Source organism: Phyllobates terribilis, unplaced genomic scaffold (genome assembly GCF_046119375.1).
Source record: "Phyllobates terribilis strain yellow unplaced genomic scaffold, ASM4611937v1 Scaffold_47__1_contigs__length_9908305, whole genome shotgun sequence".
Lineage (NCBI taxonomy): Eukaryota > Metazoa > Chordata > Amphibia > Anura > Dendrobatidae > Phyllobates > Phyllobates terribilis.
In genome coordinates this window covers 7,415,463-7,433,915 of record NW_027362807.1, presented here as the reverse complement: position 1 = coordinate 7,433,915, position 18,453 = coordinate 7,415,463, and the positions used below count along the sequence as shown (strand labels likewise).

At 45.0% G+C, this 18,453-nt stretch overlaps 1 pseudogene; it reads right to left on the bottom strand.

The window, feature by feature from the left end:
• Positions 1 to 1,134: 1,134 nt before the first annotated feature.
• Positions 1,135 to 18,453, bottom strand: part of LOC141191570 (uncharacterized) — a 773,803-nt pseudogene continuing 756,484 nt past the window's right edge.

Sequence of the window (18,453 nt, the reverse complement as noted above, 5' to 3'; positions counted from 1 at the left end):
CTAGGAAACCCACTGACAATGCCTGATCTTGAGGATGCATTACAGTCCCTTGCCTATGAAAAGGCACCCGGCTCTGATCGACTGCTATGTAAGAATATAAGGATCTCCTAATCCCTAAACTATTAGATACTTTTAATGAAGCTTTAGAATCTGGTCACATGCCAAAATCTATGCTGTCATATCGTCCCATTTTTCTTCTATCGGTAGACACTAAAATTATTGCAAAGGCCCTGGCAAATAGATTATTTCACATTATTACAGAGATTATTCATCAGGATCAATCAGGCTTTATGCCAAACTGGTCCACAGCAATAAATTTACGAAGGTTTTTTTTGAATATTCAGAAATCAGATGTAATAATAGGACATAAAGCTATTCTTTCTTTCTTTCTCTCGACGCAGCTAAAGTATTCAATGGCGTAGAATGGAAATACCTGTTTGGAGGTTCTGAAAAGGTTTGGGGTAGGTCCCAAATTCCTATCATACATACAGGTTTTGTACTCGGGACCTCAGACTAAAATAAGAACTAACGGTCTCTTATCTGCTACAATCACGTTGGGGAGGGGCACACGGCAGGGATGCCCCCTGTCTCCCCTCCTTTCCGCGATGGCCATTGAACTTGTGGCCTGTATGTTGAGTGCTAGTCCGGATATTGTAGGCTTTAAATATGGTTTCTTAGATGAACGAGTTTCACTCTATGCTGACGATTTACTGATATATACAGGGTGGGCCATTTATTTGGATACACCTAAATTTAATGGGAATGGTTGGTGATATCAACCTCCTGTTTGTGGCACATTAGTATATGGGAGGGGGAAAACTTTTCCAGATGGGTGGTGACCATGGCGGCCATTTTGCATTCTGCCATTTTGGATCCAACTTTATTTTTTTCAATGGGAAGAGGGTCATGTGACACATCAAACTTATTGATAATTTCATAAGAAAAACAATGTTGAGCTTGCTTTTAACATAACTTTATTCTTTCATGAATTTTTTACAAGTTTATGACCACTTATAAAATGTGTTCAAAGTGCTGCCCATTGTGTTGGAATGTCAATGCAAGCCTCTTATCCCACTCTTGACACACTGACAGCAACACCGCAGAAGAAATGCTAGCACAGGCTTCCAGTATCCGTTGTTTCAAATGCTGCATATTTTATTTCAAGCTGGGAAACATATTGCATCCAAATGGATTGCACCCCTCACCTCCAGAAATTAGTGAACTCAAAAATAGGATAAATAATATTATCAGATTAGAAAAAGGGGTATATAAAAAACATAACTGAATGAATACGTTTGAGAAAATATGGGGCTTATGGTTGGATAAACCTGGAATGCCATCAAGGGGGTTATTGTTGGAGAGACAATGACTTTTGGGAGAAGTATTGGCGAGGTCTAATGTTTCATTGTAATGTAAAGGAATTCCAATATACATGTGGTATGGGTAATATAGCACACCTATATGTGTATAGGATTATAATGTTTATTACAATACTATGGTTATATAAGAGATTTCAAGAATGTGGAATGTTAATTGTAAGATATAGTGACTGAAAGTTATCAGACGGTAATGGGCAAGCTGAAAGGATATACAGGAGAGATGCATGTATGTCATCCCTATTGTATGTTATTTTATTATTGTATGAACTGGTTTCTTGTTTTGTAAAAAAAAAAAAAGCTAATGAAAAAAATCTCAAATGTATTGGATTAAAAAGAAAAAGATTAGGAAAAAGGCTTCTCCCCTGTGTGAGTTCTCTGGTGATTAACCAAAGCTGATTTCTGATTAAAACATTTCCCACATTCTGAACATGAAAAAGGCTTCTCCCCTGTGTGGGTTCTCTGGTGCTTAATCAAATCTGATTTCTGGTTACAACATTTCCCACATTCTGAACATGAAAAAGGCTTCTCACCTGTGTGGGTTCTCTGGTGATTAACCAAAGCTGATTTATGGTTAAAACATTTCCCACATTCTGAACATGAAAAAGGCTTCTCCCCTGTGTGAGTTCTCTGGTGCTTAATAAAATCTGATTTATGGTTAAAACATTTCCCACATTCTGAACATGAAAAAGGCTTCTCCCCTGTGTGGGTTCTCTGGTGGTTAATCAAATCTGATTTCTGGTTACAACATTTCCCACATTCTGAACATGAAAAAGGCTACTCCCCTCTGTGGGTTCTCTGGTGATTAACCAAAACCGATTTATTGTTAAAACATTTCCCACATTCTGAACAAGAAAAAGGCTTCTCCCCTGTGTGGGTTCTCTGGTGGTTAACCAAAACTGATTTATGGCTAAAACATTTCCCACATTCTGAACATGAAAAAGGCTTCTCCCCTGTGTGGGTTCTCAGGTGTATAACAACAGCTGATTTCTGGTTAAAACATTTCCCACATTCTGAACATGAAAAAGGCTTCTCCCCTGTGTGAGTTCTCTTGTGGCTATCAAGAATCATTTTACGATTAAAATATTTTCCACATTCTGAACATGAAAAAGGCTTCTCTCCTGTGTGAGTTCTCTTGTGCTTAACCAAAGCTGATTTCTGGTTTAAACATTTCCCATATTCTGAACAGGAAAAAGGCTTCTCCCCTGTGTGAAGTCTCTGGTGTGTAACAAGACTTGTTTTATGGTTAAAATATTTCCCACATTCTGAACATGAAAAAGGCTTCTCCCCTGTGTGGGTTTTCTGGTGCTTCACAAAATCTGATTTCTGTTTAAAACATCTCCCACATTTGGAACAAAAAAATCTATTGTCCACTGTGTGAATTTTTTGATGTTTAAGAATAGACTTTTCGAGGGTAAAACTATTTCCATTTTCTGAAAATGTCTTCTTTGCTTTAGGAGCAGCTCGTTTTTTAATGCTTATTTTTTTATTTTGACTTTCCTTAGTAGTCGGAAATGAATCAGAAGATAGGACCTGTTTCATAGGATCAGATGACAGATCTTTGCTGTGAAGGGATGATGGTAAACCTGGAGTAATGATATTCACTTCAATTGTATCCTGTGGGATCTCAAGATCATCCGATTTAAAAATCTCCTGTCCCTCTGATCTCCTGGTACAGTCGTCTGCCAAGAAAAAAAAACAATTATTAACTTTGAATAAAATATCCTTGAAATTTATATTTTTTACCATTTCTACTTAAAATTGTCGGTAGCAATGACAAGTTATTGACAGAATGACAGTTCACAGTCTAATAGAAAACCTCATAGAATAAACCAGTGGAGCGTAGTGTTGAACTGTTTGTTCATTCAGCCTCCAAAATATGGAATAAGAAGCCACCAAAAAATGTTATGTAGGCAAAAATGATACCAATAAAAACTTCTACTCATCAATAAACCAATCCAGCAATATTCGCTCTGCCAAAGTCAAATCTCCCGCTCGTTCTGAGCCTTGCAGTGTGCCCAAACCACATTTATCATCCATGTATTTGGCATTACTATAGTGAGAAGAACCCACTTAATTTACGCTGTGTGTCTTCTGGAGCACAATCTGGACACTATGTGTTGGGTATTAAAATAGTATATTTGCAATTTTCACTCTCCACCATCCACTGCGTGCTAATTTCCAGAAGGTGCCTGAAGTCAATATAATCGCTACTCCTATAAATTAATTCACTCACGGTTATAATTTCCAAAATGAAGTCAATTTATGGTGATTTCTATTGCTCTGGTTTTCTGACATTTTGTCATATTAAGGTTTCTGTAAATGGTGGGTCCCATCTCCTCTGGGACCTGCTCCTGGGACATCTGCTTCTGTCACCAGGCGCCGCCTTATTCATCCTGCAGGCGGCGCTGGTGATGGAGGAGACGTCAGAAGCTCTGGGCGGCGCTGGTTCTGTCCAGCCACTAAGATTAGGGTGCCTGGGACCTGTATTACCATCCAGTCTGGCAGTATGGGTGTGTGTGCTGTCCAGCTGGAGTAATCTGCTCCCTGCTTCAGCCAACTGGAAAGCACCACACCCTACTAAAGCTGGAAGCATATTGCCGGAAGCTGCCAGATACAGCCTTGTTCTCCTCTGGTTCAGTCCTATGTGCTCAGCTCCCGGCTTGTGTATTTGTTTCCTGTTGTGACCTCGGCCCGTTTACTGACTACTCTTGTCTTCTGATTTTGTATTTTCTCTGTCCTCCTGGTTCTGACCCGGCTACCTGACTATTCTTCTTCCCATCTCACACTACAGAACAGCAGGTAACTCCATGGCCCAAGCCTAGGGGACTCTGTGTAAGAACAGATCCATGTAGTGGTGTTAAATGGTGATGAGAAAGGCAATCCCTGGGATCTGGAAAATGGAGTAGATAGCGCCAAGCCTGTTCGTGGTAGCCATCTTTTGAGCTGCCAGGTGACCATGAACAGCGCCCCCAATACATTGTGTCTGCACACTATCCCAGCAAGATCTGCATTCAAATAGCTAAATGTCGCTCCTCCCCTTCTTAACCTGCCATGTGCCCAGACAGTAGTGTACAACTGTATATAGGGGATTGTTGGATTCAAGAAAAGGTGGAAAATAATTTGTAAGGTCCATTTGTTTCCTATTATCATTTGAGAAGAATTCCAAAGTTATCACCACAAAGTGACACACGTCAGAATTGAAAATGGGTCCTGATTAGCAACAGAAAACTGGCTGCAGTAAGGGGTTAAATCAGAGTATTTTGGGCACTAACTACTGTAGTCAAAAACTGACTATAGATAATAACATCTACTGAAATGATCAAACTCAAGTCTTCATCAGTAAAAAATGATTAACTAGTGGTGAAACGTCTCTGAGGTAATAATAATAATAATAATGTTTATTTTTATAGCGCCAACATATTCCGCAGCACTTTACAAATTTTAGGGGGGACTTATACAACAATACAAAATAAGCATATCTCATATCGAAAGGAGTGAGGGCCCTGCTCGCAAGCTTATAGTCTATGAGGAAATGGGGGAGACACAAAAGGTAGAATGTACATATATTGTATAATGCAGCCTTAATATACTAAATAGGATAAATAATACATGGACTGGTCGCCTGCCAGTATGTGTGCAGTCCTGACCGAGGCTATTAAGCGCATGGTTGGTATGATCCTGAAATTGAAGAAGATTTTAATATGGGGGAAAACTGGGACGGACAACTGGGATGGACAGATAGTGTGTGGAGGCGATACGCCAGTCCAATGAAATGGGTTTTTAGGGTCCACTTGAAACTGTGGGTATTGGGAATTATAGTATGGGACTCGGTGGTTCTTCATTATTTAAACTATGATAAGGGCCAATATTTTCTGTCAGATGACTTTCAAGAAAAAATATTAGACATTGAAAGAGAACTTTTCATAATAGTGCAGAGCTGAGGTGTCTTAAATTTAGACCTCGGGCATTGGGAAGAGGTAATGGAGACCTACTTTTAAAGACTAACAAGGAGTTACAGAGAAACATAAGTGAGTCAGGCCAATCCCACCACAATAAAGCTATCATACAAAATGAACATGGAAAAAAATACAGAATAAAAGATATGTTACATCCCTAACAACAACGTATTTATCAGGGGAGAGAACTTCAGATCTAAACCGGAGTCGCACTCATTTATGGTGGACCACTGGAGCTACTATGAGTCCTGAGCAGAAGAGTAAAGAAAGTATTAGCGCCCCCATTTCAGGAGAGATTGTGCAGTAATCTGAATTCCTTAGGATTGAAAACATAATGGAATTTATGACGCAGAGTGAAGCCATGAAACCAGGGCTGGAGCCATGCCAACACATCTCCTGCAGGCGTGAATAAATGTATATTACAGCCATCAGCCACGCACAGCTTAGAGATATATCATGGCACAGGTGTAATGTTTTCTGTATAGTTTATCACAATCCTGTTTGAAGTTAGTCGGTTTGAAAAGAAATTGAAAACTCAGGATAAAGGGAAACTCTGTTGTTATTGGACAGAAATTCACACTTGGCCTCACTGCACATTTAATGTTGTCGATCATAAAAGTGAAGTTTGGTCAGAAAGACTGGACCTGGTCTTGTAGGGACCATATGAGCACATTCAGCAGCACAGAAGGGAGAGAAGGTAGATTCATCCAAGAAGATATCAGGGTTCTAGGAAGCCAACAGCATCATTACCCTCCGCTTTCTCTTACAGGTCCATCATAATTTTTCTTCAAGTAATTTTCTCACTTGTCAGCACATTCTACCTATGCTGTCATTTGGCTTTGTAGTTTACAGATCTGGGCAGGTAATGGTCAGCGTTTACTAAACCCAGGGGGTAGGTGGATCCTCCAGGTTGTAAGTTCTACAGAAAAGTTCTTTCACAATTACACAAAGTAATGTGAACATTTTTGGATGGCGGAAAATGTTGTGGTCTAGAGGTAAAATGGTGATCACACGATTATAACAAGGCTGGACTACACCACCGATAAAGCAACCACAGCCGGTGACTGAGAAGAATCTGTGACTTCTCTGTATTTAGTGGTTACTACTCACCTGGGTAGTCATATGTAGGAATCTCCTCTTTACACCACTCATCACCCCTCACATATGTCTCTGTAGTATTAATATGGGTCATATGTTCACCCTGAAACAAATATTGTAAAAGTCACAGACGGAGAAGTCACATCTATGATCAGCTCTAATCCTGCCATCTCCACCGTTCTCATTACACAAGTATAAAACACATAATACTGGTGGATAAAACAAGACTGAACACAAGACCTTCACAGCCGTCTACACATCATAGGGGAGATCTCATGACACCTTCAATCCATCTACCTGATGATCCTGAGGAACATTGGGGTCTTCTTGTTTACAGTCCTGTGGAAGAAGAGGATGGGGACATCTCTCTGGTGTTGTCCTCTTACCGGATAGATCTGGAGGAAACACATTCAGGGACTGAATTCATTCTTTACATACAGATAATTATAGGCCGTGTGTATTTAGTCCTGTCTATTACCTGGTGATGTGAGGGGCTGGGGAACCTCCATCATGACGTCCTTGTATAGATCTTTGTGTTCTTCTAAATACTCCCACTCCTCCATGGAGAAATAGACAGCGACATCCTGACACCTGATAGGAACCTGACACATACAATGATACCGTCACCCCCCGATCCCTCCATAACGTTACTGTATAATGTCCCAGCATTCCCAGCAGTGTCACCTCTCCAGTCAGCAGCTCAATCATCTTGTAGGTGAGTTCTAGGATCTTCTGGTCATTGATGTCCTCATGTATCAGGTGGTGAGATGGAAGCCCCGTGATTGGGCTTAGGGGTCTTTCCCATCCCTCAGACACATGGTCCTGACAGCGCCCACTAGAGGTCTTCTTCACTACTGTGTAATCCTGGTTATGGAGAGACACATTAATAAATCTCACTCCAGACATTTCCAGAGTCCTCACCTCTCCAGTTCTGTCCATCTGTTATTCCCATAGACAAGAATGATGTAATGTGACGTCATCAGAATCTCTCACCTCTCCAGTAAGCCGGAAGAGGATCTCTAGGGTGAGGTGTAATATCCTCTCCACCATCTTCTTTCTGTCTCTATCCATTCTTCTATAGGAAAATTATATAGATAAATTATTAGTATCTCATATTGTGGGAATCTGAGTGGATTGAAGATGAGTTGGTTTAAAATATATAAAATTCTGTGTAATAAAAATAATTAATAGCATTGTGATGCCGGTATAAAGCAATAATGTGGTAGAGCACTTCATACATCTTCAGGTCATACAGAGATACCGATGTGCTATTGACGTGGGGTACTCGGTGCCGGGCCAGTTGCTATGAGAGATGTCACAGTGGCGGTGACCCGGTCCGTGACCCAGGGTGGTCATTCAATAAGGGAATATTTACAGGGGATTTATGTACAAAGTTCGTGACGCCACCTGTGGTATGCGGCTAAAGAGAGCTGCCGCTGTGGAGCAGGTCCTCTGATGTTACTGCAGCAGGGATGGTGTGGCTCTCCACAGGTAGAGCTTAGTTCCTGGGCAGTGTTGATGTTATAGGTTATGCTGGGCGCTGTAGTGCAGGGGGTGATGGTGCAGGCAATAATCACAGAGACAGTGGGGTGCAGTCTTCCAAGTTTACTCACAGTTCTTAAGTTCCTCAGGTTGCACTGTCCAGCTTACAGCCTCCCACGTCGCGCTGCGTTCACCAAGCAGGGGTTCAGCAATCCCCCAGATAATTCAGGAGCACTTAACAGGACCCCCTTCTGTGTGCCTTTCTCAGTCGTCTTCCTGCACTGGCTCTCACCCTCCTGCCCTGCGCCTCACAATCAGTGTCCCAATCCAGTAGCTTCGGGTCTTGTTGGGCGACCTGCAGTCCCCTGGACCCTCTGTGGCCCCCTTCTCGGCGATATAATTGCGGATGGGGCCAGTGCACATTGCAAGTATAGCAGCCTCCGGTTCCTAGCTGAGCCTTGTAGTTCTCCACTAGTTAAGGGGCCGGTCCCCTCTGCGGCTTGATTCCTTCACCGCCTGGCAGATTCGGGCGTACGGGTGGCCTCCAGCACTTCCCGTACCCCTAGGATCCCTTCTTCTGTTCCTGGAGCCTTTCTCCTGCTCCCGCTCCTCTTCCCTCTCTCTCTTTCTTCTCTCTCAGTCCTGGGCCTCTCACTAGGCCCGCTCTGGAGCAGAGCTCCTGCAGAGCCTCTGCTCCACACACTCTCCTCCTCTGACTGAACTGTCTTTCTAAGATGGCTCCCCTTTTTATACAGCTACTGAAGTGCTCCCATAATCTACGTCCTCCACCCACACCCACTACATGGTTCCCCCTCACTTGGTTCCCCTCCACTCCAGCCAAGGGAAGTGGCTCAGCAAGAACCAGAGACATCTTGCACCCCCCCCGGCTGGCCTGGAGTGGTGTGTTGGATGCAGGTGTTAGGGTCCCGGGCAGCACTCCATCCTTACCTGAGAGTGAATGCTTGATCACAATATTCTTGGACTATGAATAACTAAAGGATGGTATATGTTTGTGTATAGCAATTTTTTTGACTATTAAAAGGACGGCTGAATAAACTATATTCTTTTTGCACAATCTGCATTGTCCATATCCTATTTTGCTTCGCTCCATCCTGGCTGCAGGCAGATCGCGGTACACTGAAGGACCTGCCGTCACATGACTATGACGTCAGCGCAGGTCCTCCAGTCCACCGTGAGTTGCCGGCATGGGAGGACGAGCACAGCGGGGGCCGTCAGAAGGTAAGTATAACATTTATTTTTTATTTTATTCTTTTTTTTTTTTTTTTCTGTCCTCCACACCCGGGTACCATCCGCACATTGAACGCATGTGCTTATCTAGTGAAGCGGAATACATGCATTCCAGTGCAAGTCAATGGCGGCGAAAACGCAGCACTTCCGCAAAATAATTGGTAGTGCTGCATTTTATTCCGCAATGATAATCCGCAGCGGAAATTTCTGCAGCATGTGCACAGCACATGCGGATTATCATTTGGGAACATGGCAGGCCTTCTACCATGCGTTTTTTAAGTGTTTCTGCAGCGTTTTTGCCACTGCGGAAATGCTTAAAAAACGCATTGTGGGCACACAGCCTTAACATCTCCAGTGTTGTTGGTCAATCCAAAGGGTAATAAACCTGAAACCTGAATATTTAAGAAAGTAAAAGTGAGGTGTTGTCTTAGCAGAATATCTCTGTGTCCAGAATTATTATGCAACTATATGAAAAATGTAAATTTTCCATCTTAATTGTTTATTTTCATCTGTTATAGTATACATTTCTGACATTTAATAAATATATATCAGTGACCAATATAGCCACCATTCTTCTCAACACCAGTGATAAGCCATCCATCCATGGAGTCCATTCGTTTCTTACTTTGTTGACGTTCATCTTTGTGGGCAGCACCAACCATAGTCCCAGACACTGATCAGAGAGGGGACTGTTCTCCTTCACCATAAATCTCGAGTTTAAGAAAAGCTCGAAAGTTCTCAGGAAGGTTTAGGTCCAGAGAGGAAAAAGTCATGTCATTAGTCTTTCATCTTTAAGACCTTTCCAGGTACTGAGCAGTGAAGACTTTGATGCTGCGATTGAGCATTGTCCTGCAGAACAATCCTGTTTTTTTTTAAAGATGAAGATTTTTTCTGTACCTCTGTTTAAAGAAAGTGTCTTCTAAAAATTGGCAGAAGGTTTGGGAGTTGATTTTGCATCTATCTTCAACTTGAATAGGTCCAACTAGCTCATCTGTAATAATACCAGCCCATAGCAGTTCCCACCTCCACGTCGGTAGCATCTGAGTCGAAGTCGAGGTCTGTGCCCATTACTGATCCAGCCACGGGCCCATCCATCTGGTCCGTCAAAAGTCACTATCATCAGTCCATAAAACCTTTGAAAAATCTGTCTTCCGCTATTTCTTGGCCAAGTCTTTCTCTTGTGTCTTATTCAGTGGTGGTCGGTATTCAGCCTCAGCCTTGTCTCTGAGCACTGAACATCTTGCACTTCTGGGCCTCCAGGGAGGCTGCAGTTCTGGAATATGACAGCACAAGAGGATAATATCTTCCTGGTTGCTTCACATTTGAGTCTTCTGAAATCTTTTGCAGCTAATGCTATTCTTTTTTTCCTTTTGTGACCCTATACACTTTTGAAGGTTCTGTGATCACACCCAATATCTGAGCAATTTAAGGAGTGCTGCATCACTCTGTAAGACTTAACTATTTTTGAGTTTTTATAGTCAGTTAAAACAGTTTTTGGCCCATTTTGCCGGAGAAAAATAAGCTGCCTAATAATTGTACACCCCTGATAAAGGGTTTCAATATCCATAGGCCACACACCCCTCATTACAATACACATCACCTGATCTACTTCATCCACTAAACATTTAAGTTTATACCGCTTGTATTTGGAAAATCTACATAAAAATGATCATATGGTCAAAATATTCACTTGCCTAATAATTGCGCACACAGTGTATGTGTAGCACCGGCGTCTATGCCCCGTTCTAGGCAGAGACGCCGTCCCTCTCACCTCCCCGCTGCTGGCGCGGCGTCCTCCAGCGCTTCTCTCCCCGCTGCTTCCGGCACGCGCTCCTTCCCCGGCAGTGTGCTTAGGGCGCGCGCGCGCGCTCCCCCTCTCTTAAAGGGACTGCGCGCGCCGTCCTAAAGAGTCCCCGGCCAATTGCCGGAGGACCTCCCATATAAAAGGCACCTCCTCCAAAATGGAGGTGCCCGAGCAATGTTGTAGCACTGTTCACTACTCTGCTTCAGCCCTCAGGTCCCGTTGCCAGTTACCTGCCAGATACCTGCCAGATTCCTGTCAGTCTGCTGTCTAATTCCTGCCTGATATCCTGCTACCTGCCTGCTAGCCTGAGGTCCGACGGTCTGCCTTCCAACTCCTGTCAGTCTGTCTAAGGACCAGCTTGCCCGCTCACCTGGGAGCGCACATCTTCTACCTGCCTGCTTGCCTGAGGTCCGACGGTCTGCCTTCCAACTCCTGTCAGTCTGTCTAAGGACCAGCTTGCCCGCTCACCTGGGAGCGCTCATCTGCTGCCTGTCTGCTAGCCTACCAGGAGGCTCTGCCGTCACGTGCTGTGACCACCTGCCTGTCCAGAGACTCCTGCCCGCTCACCTGGGAGCGCTCATCTGCTACCTGTCTGTTGGTCTTCCTGGAGGCTCCGCCGTCACATGCTGTGACCACCCGTTTATCCAGAGACTCTCGACTGCTCACCTGGGAGCTCACGTCTATCATCTGCCGCCACAGGTCGTACCTATCCTTACCCAGAGACTGCCCCGGTCACTTGCCGTGACCTCCTGCCCGTTCATCCAGAGACTGCCCCGGTCACTTGCCGTGACCTCCTGCCCGTTCATCCAGAGACTGTCCCGGTCACTTGCTGTGACCTCCTGTCCGTTCATTCAGAGACTGTCCCGGTCACCTGCTGTGACTGCCTGCCCGTCTACCCTGGTCGCCACCCGCTCCCTTACAAGGACCGCCCCCTTGTATAGTAGCTCAGAGGTTCCGCCTCCCAGACCCGTTACAGTATGTTTCAAAGTGATCAAGAAAACTATTTTTTATTCTCACCTGCTATAAGCTATGGGTGCAATGTTCAGGAATCATCCCTCAATCCATAGAACGTGGATTCCACATCTCACCCCTGACAAAGCCAAAAAGTGAAAATAGTTGGGCAATATTCTGACGCTTGTCTCCATTGTGATTATGATATGTTATAAGCAAGTTTAAATCTCTCAGTTATGTTAATGTGTATTAGGGGTGCACTGTTTTTTTATGGCAATACAAAAAGAAACACTGGCATGGTGGCACCTAGCACGGTGAAGTGAATGCTCAGGTGTTACAAAAAATAAATGATTACAACCATATCCTGTAGAATACAGCAAAAGAGGAGAAGAAACCTATTAGTGGTGTGGGGCACTAAAACTATGGGGTAACAAAGATGAGGATCATTACTGTATAAGGCAATGAGAAGGGGGGGGGGCTATTACTTTATAGGGCACTATAGATGGTTATAGCACTATGTGTAAGTGGGAAAAATAGGCAGGACACCTAAGGAGAGTAATGAAATAAAAAAAATATATATATTTATTTATTGTGAGGGGTCAGCTCTACGGTAGGCGCTGGTTCACACAGGGATGCAGTCCATAGGTTCAAACAAACTGGTGGTTTATTAAATGTCCATAAACCAGGCAGGAGACAAAAATATCACAGCCTCTTTCAGGTTCCAAAAAGGTATAACAGAACAAAACATAAAATAGCAGGTCCATATAGAGCACGGCCTCAGCCGTTTAAATGCAGATGCTTTTCTCTGCCTCCAGCAGACTCTGAGCAGCACATGCAAGGTCTGCTCACCTTGCACAACACACAGCACACTGAGACAGGCGCAGCTGTCTTAAATCAGGCCTTCCAAGACCTGGACTGGAGGTAAGTGAGCAGCTGATCCCCCAGCTCTTTCAGCTACTCATAAAACCCAGCCCTTTAATCCGGGCCCATTAACTCCCTCTCAGCACTATGTGTGCTGGAGCCTGCTTCTCCGGGTCCTACATCACCGAAGCTTGGTACCTCGAGGACACATACCTCCCCTCATCCACAACGTGTCCAGCTGCAACCTTACCTAACCCCCCACTTCCTCTGCCCATATATATATATATATATATATATATATTATATTATATTATATATAGTACAGACCAAAGGTTTGGACACACCTTCTCATTTAAAGATTTTTCAGTATTTTCATGACTATGAAAATTGTACATTCACACTGAAGGCATCAAAACTATGAACTAACACATGTGGAATTATATACTTAACAAAAAAGTGTGAAACAACTGAAAATATGTCTTATATTCTAGGTTCTTCAAAAGTAGCCACCTTTTGCTTTGATGACTGCTTTGCACACTCTTGGCATTCTCTTGGTGAGCTTCAAGAGGTAGTCACTGGAAATGGTCTTCCAACAATCTTGAAGGAGTTCCCAGAGATGCTTAGCACTAGTTGGCCCTTTTGCCTTCACTCTGCGGTCCAGCTCACCCCAAACCATCTCGATTGGATTCAGATCTGGTGACTGAGGAGGCCAGGACATCTGGCGTAGCACCCCATCACTCTCCCTCTTGGTCAAATAGCCCTTACACAGCCTGGAGGTGTGTTTGGGGTCATTGTCCTGTTGAAAAATAAATGATGGTCACACCATCACACCTCCTACTCCATGCTTCACGGTTGGAACCAGGCATGTAGAGTCCATCCGTTCACCTTTTCTGCGTCGCAGAAAAGGTGAACAGATGGACTCTACATGCCTGGTTCCCACCGTGGAGCATGGAGGAAGAAGTGTGATGGTGTGGGGGTGCTTTGCTGGTGACACTGTTGGGGATTTATTCAAAATTGAAGGCATACTGAACAAGCATGGCTACCATAGCATCTTGTAGCGGCATGCTATTCCATCCAGTTTGCATTTAGTTGGACCATCATTTATTTTTCAACAGGACAATGACCCCAAACACACCCCCAGGCTGTGTAAGGGCTATTTGATCAAGAAGGAGAGTGATGGGGTGCTACGCCAGATGACCTGGCCTCCACAGTCACCAGACCTGAACCCAATCGAGATGGTTTGGGGTGAGCTGGACCGCAGAGTGAAGGCAAAAGGGCCAACAAGTGCTAAGCATCTCTGGGAACTCCTTCAAGATTGCTGGAAGACCATTTCCAGTGACTACCTCTTGAAGCTCATCAAGAGAATGCCAAGAGTGTGCAAAGCAGTCCTCAAAGCAAAAGGTGGCTACTTTGAAGAACCTAGAATATAAGACATATTTTCAGCTGTTTCACACTTTTTTGTTAAGTATATAATTCCACATGTGTTAATTCATAGTTTTGATGCCTTCAGTGCGAATGTACAATTTTCATAGTCATGAAAATACAGAAAAATCTTTAAATGAGAAGGTGTGTCCATACTTTTGGTCTGTACTGTATAAGACAAAATATAAAAAAACACAAGCAATAAATGTTTATATGATTCTGCCCCCCCAAAGTAAATAGCAAAATGTAATACATAATAATAATAAGAATCTTTACTTTTATATAGCGCGAACATATTCCGCAGCTCTTTACATACATAATTATTGCTGTCCCCATCAGGGCTCACAATCTCAATTCCCTATCAGTTGTCTTTGGAGTGTGGGAGGAAACTGGAGAACCCGGAGGAAACCCACGCAAACACGGAGAGAACATACAAACTCCTTGCAGATGTTGTACTTGGTGGGATTTGAACCCAGGACCCCAGCGCTGCAAAGCTGCAGTGCTAACCACTGAGCCACCGTGCTACCCAGTACATTAAAAAAATATTCGGTATTGCCATGTACATAACTGCCTGAATTAATAACATTTTGAAATATTTTTTCGCATATGGTGAAAAACTAGGAATAATGTTTTTGGCCACCACAATTCCACATAAAAATGTAATAAAAAGCTACTAAAATGTCATATTTCCTCCAAAATTGTATCAACAAAAAGAAGAAAACAATAAATAATCATTGAAACGGTTCATCGAAAATCAGAATGAAAATAGTTACAGGTCTCAGAAAATGGCGACACGGAAAAATTGTTAGATACTAAATTTTCCGCCCTGGTGACATCACACCTGTAGAGCATTAGACCGCTGCAGTCAACCACTGATCTCAGAACTGATGCCAATATATTCAGTATGAACAGTTGAGCTCAGTGATTGGCTGCAGTTGTCACACACGCTAAAGACATGACATCACCACTGCAGCCTATAAAGAAGACCCGAGCAGCAGAGAGCCGGCACTGGAGCAGGGGAAGGTGAGTAATGCTGATTATAGTATTTGTTACACAGACTCGTAGATTGTGTACAGAAGATTGAAAGGGGAAACCTCTTCTATGATACTCCTCTCTGCTGGTACAGGGCACATTGTGATGTTCAGAGTTGTAATGAACCTCAGACAGGAATAATGTTGAGATGGCCTGAGAGCAGAGAGGAACGCTGAGGAGAAGGTCTGAGGGAAGAGAGGAATGCTGAGGAGATGGTCTGAGGGAAGAGAGGAGCGCTGAGGAGACAGCCGAAAAGTGGAGAAGAGTGTTGAGGGGATGGCCTGAGGTTAGATATGAGCACTAAGGAGGTATCCAGAGAGCAGAGAAGAAAGGAGATGGCCCGAATACAGAGAGGAGCACTGAGGAGACGGCCTGAGAGCAGAGCACAAAGTAGAGGTTCTGAAAGCAGAGAGAAGCGCTGAAGAGATGACCTGAGGGTAAAGAGGAGCGCTGAGGAGACAGCCTGAGGATAGAGAGAAGCACTCAGGAGACAGCCTGAAGGAAGAGATGAGTGGTAAGAAGACAGCCTGAGGTTAGAGATGAGTGCAAAGGAGGCAGCTTGAGAGCAGAGAGGAACACTGAGGAGACAGCCTATGTGTAGAGAGAAGCACTGAGGAGACTGCTTGGGAGCATAGAAAAGCGATGAGGAGACAGACTGAGGGCAGAGAGGAGTCCCGAGGAGATGGCCTGAGAGTAAAGAGGAGTGCTGAGGAGATGGCCTGAGAGTAAAGGAGAGCGCTGAGGAGATGGCCTGAGAGTAAAGGAGAGCGCTGAGGAGATGGCCTGAGTAAAGAGGAGCGCTAAGGAGATGGCCTGAGCGTAAAGAAGAGCGCCGAGGAGATGGCCTGAGAGTAAAGAGGAGCGCCGAGGAGATGGCCTGAGCGTAAAGAGGAGCGCCGAGGAGATGGCCTGAGTAAAGAGGAGCGCCGAGGAGATGGCCTGAGCATAAAGAGGAGCGCTGAGGAGATGGCCTGAGAGTAAAGGAGAGCGCTGAGGAGATGGCCTGAGAGTAAAGGAGAGCGCTAAGGAGATTGGCCTGATAGTAAAGAGGAGCGCCGAGGAGATGGCCTGAGAGTAAAGAGGAGCGCTGAGGAGATGGCCTGAGAGTAAAGGAGAGCGCTGAGGAGATGGCCTGAGTAAAGAGGAGCGCTAAGGAGATGGCCTGATAGTAAAGAGGAGCGCCGAGGAGATGGCCTGAGTGTAAAGAGGAGCGCCGAGGAGATGGCCTGAGAGTAAAGAGGAGCGCTGAGGAGATGGCCTGAGAGTAAAGGAGAGCGCTGAGGAGATGGCCTGAGTAAAGAGGAGCGCTAAGGAGATGGCCTGATAGTAAAGAGGAGCGCCGAGGAGATGGCCTGAGCGTAAAGAGGAGCGCCGAGGAGATGGCCTGAGAGTAAAGAGGAGCGCCGAGGAGATGGCCTGAGAGTAAAGAGGAGCGCCGAGGAGATGGCCTGAGAGTAAAGAGGAGTGCTGAGGAGATGGCCTGAGAGTAAAGAGAAGCGCTGAGGAGATGGCCTGAGAGTAAAGAGGAGCGCTGAGGAGATGGCCTGAGTAAAGAGGAGCGCTGAGGAGATGGCCTGAGAGTAAAGAGGAGCACTGAGGAGATAGCCTGAGAGTAAAGAGGAGCGCTGAGGAGATGGCTTGAGAGTAAAGAGGAGAACTGAGGAGATGGCCTGAGAGTAAAGAGGAGTGCTGATGAGATGGCCTGAGTGTAGAGAGAAGCACTGAGGAGACCAGATGAGAATAAAGAGGAGCGCTGAGGAGATGGTCTGAGAGTAAAGAGGAGCGCTGAGGAGATGGCCTGAGAGTAAAGAGGAGCGCTGAGGAGATAGCCTGAGAGTAAAGAGGAGCGCTGAGGAGATGGCCTGAGAGTAAAGAGGAGTGCTGAGGAGATGGCCTGAGAGTAAAGAGGAGCGCTGAGGAGACGGCCTGAGAGTAAAGAGGAGCGCTGATGAGAAGGCCTGAGAGTGAAGAGGAATGCTGAGGAGATGGCCTGAGAGTAAAGAGGAGCGCTGAGGAGACGGCCTGAGATTAAAGAGGAGCGCTGAGGAGATGGCCTGAGATTAAAGAGGAGCGCTGAGGAGATGGCCTGAGATTAAAGAGGAGCGCTGAGGCGATGGCCTGAGAGTAAAGAGGAGCGCTGAGGAGATGGCCCGAGAATAAAGAGGAGCGCTGAGGAGATGGCCTGAGAGTAAAGAGGAGCGCTGAGGAGATGGCCTGAGAGTAAAGAGGAGCACTGAGGAGATGGCCTGAGAGTAAAGAGGAGCACTGAGGAGATGGCCTGAGAGTAAAGAGGAGCGCTGAGGAGATGGCCTGAGTAAAGAGGAGCGCTGAGGGGATGGCCTGAGAGTAAAGAGGAGCACTGAGGAGATGGCCTGAGAGTAAAGAGGAGCGCTGAGGAGATGGCCTGAGTAAAGAGGAGCGCTGAGGGGATGGCCTGAGAGTAAAGAGGAGTGCTGAGGAGATGGCCTGAGAGTAAAGAGGAGCGCTGAGAAGACCGACAAGAAATGCAGAGGAGATGGTCTGAGGATAGAAAGGAACACCGAGGAGACGGCTTAAGTGTAAAGGGGTCGTCCATTTACTTTATGTGTTCAGGGTAGAATTAAATGGTAATGGGTGTGGTTAGGGGTTGGAGGAATGGTTATGGACGTGGACTAAGATGTCATGATGTACAATCTATCCCTCTTTATATTCCCTGACAGTTGGGAGGTCAGACAAATGTAAAAATCTAATTGTTTTTGTAGCTGCAAAATGCAATGTGTGAATAAAGTCTATAGAGAGTGTGAGCCCCAATGGGGATGGTGATATTAATGTGTGTACATGCTGCGGAGTATGGAGGCGATATAGAAAATAATGGGGAATCTCCACATACCTCCACCTGCAGAGCCGCCACCACATAAATGGCTGTTCTGTGCGCACAGGACCTGTGATGAGGTCACAGGAGGGGAGGAGTCAGGGGTCACATGATCAGGGGTCTCAGTGTATACAGGACTCTGCTGTACCCTGCAGGATGGAGCCTGTATAAGTGTTAAGTGTGTGGTGAGCGTCTCTATTAGGTTATAGGCCAGACACTATGTACCACACTTATAAGTGCAGATGGATAAGGCCGATATAGGGCGCCAGTCACACAGATAATACTACGCAGCCGCCCTTCCATGAACAGTCGGTGTAAGTGGTTGTTTCATCTATTTTGCACCTGTGCTGCCTCCGCCTTTATCATGGG